The sequence below is a fragment of the Tenrec ecaudatus genome, chromosome 3, assembly GCF_050624435.1.
Source record: "Tenrec ecaudatus isolate mTenEca1 chromosome 3, mTenEca1.hap1, whole genome shotgun sequence".
Classification (NCBI taxonomy): Eukaryota; Metazoa; Chordata; class Mammalia; order Afrosoricida; family Tenrecidae; genus Tenrec; species Tenrec ecaudatus.
This window is the reverse complement of record NC_134532.1, coordinates 59,822,005-59,823,147: the sequence shown is the minus strand read 5'-3', so window position 1 is coordinate 59,823,147 and position 1,143 is coordinate 59,822,005. Positions and strand designations below refer to the sequence as shown.

The following is a 1,143-nucleotide window of genomic DNA, read 5'->3' as shown; positions in this document are numbered from 1 at the left end:
GTTTTCTTTGTATGATATATATTTTTTTTGCTTTTTTCCATTGCACAACAAGTGTGCTTTTTATTATTTTTTTTTGAGGGTGCCCTAAAGAGACTAAGGGTATTAGTGAGAGGACTTGTCTGCTGTCACCCACTGATTGTGCGGACAGAACTGGTGCTCAAGGATGAAAACTTCTTGACTTACCCTCTGAGGTACAAGCTCAAGGGACAAAAGGGGAACTTTCTACTCATTGCAGGGAAACCCCACTTAAGCATCCGTGAACCACAAGCACTCAAAACCCATGCACCTTCAGCTGGTCGTCCTTAGCCAGTCCGATCTCTACAAGGAACTGGCATATGTGCTTGCGCTGGTCACCCTGGAGCTGAATCACTTCTCCGTATTCTGGATGCTCAATCACAGTCCCATTGCAGGCAAACTTCTTCTTAAAGGCCTTCACCAGCTTCTTTTTGTCGTAGTCATCAGCGATCCCTTGGACAGTGGTCAGGGTCTTCCTGCCGTTGCGCTGTTGAATTCTTATATGGATATAATCCTCGGTCCCCGCGGGAAGCAGGTCATCACTCTTACTGGCATCAGCAAAGGGGTCGAAAGACTGGAGGTTCTGGATAGCGGGCATACGATTCGATTCCTTTTCCTCGCGGACACGGCCTGAGGAGAAGGCGGGCGCAGAGGGCTGAGCGTCCGGTAGCAAGGCGGTTCGAGGAGGCTCGAGGAGGAGGATGCAGAAGCGTCCAGGGCGGCTCAGTGACGGGGGCTCCGTATGATATTTTTATATGCAATCTGGAATTGGTAACTTTATAGAAAGAGTAACTAGATTCATAGTTTCTTAGGATTGTAGAGGAGAAGACTTGGGGGAAATGAGGAACTAAAACAATGAATAAAGACTGAAGCAAAGGTTCTAAAATTAATTATTATGATGATTGTACAACCATTTGTCAAATAATTAAAGCATGATACATGAATTATGTGTCAATAAAACTTATTTTTTAAAGACATGTGTTAGGCAGGGCTCTCTAGAGAAACAAAACCAGAACCCTTATGATTATAGATAGATGATAGATAGATACATAGATAGATTTATACAGCAAGAAGGAATATGACTGCTAATTAGTCCACACAGCAATATAGAGGGATCAGTTAAAGTCA

At 43.7% G+C, this 1,143-nt stretch overlaps 1 pseudogene; it reads right to left on the bottom strand.

The window, feature by feature from the left end:
• Window positions 1-227: 227 nt before the first annotated feature.
• Window positions 228-643, bottom strand: LOC142443409 (eukaryotic translation initiation factor 1 pseudogene; annotated as a pseudogene).
• Between the last annotated feature and the right edge of the window lie 500 nt (window positions 644-1,143).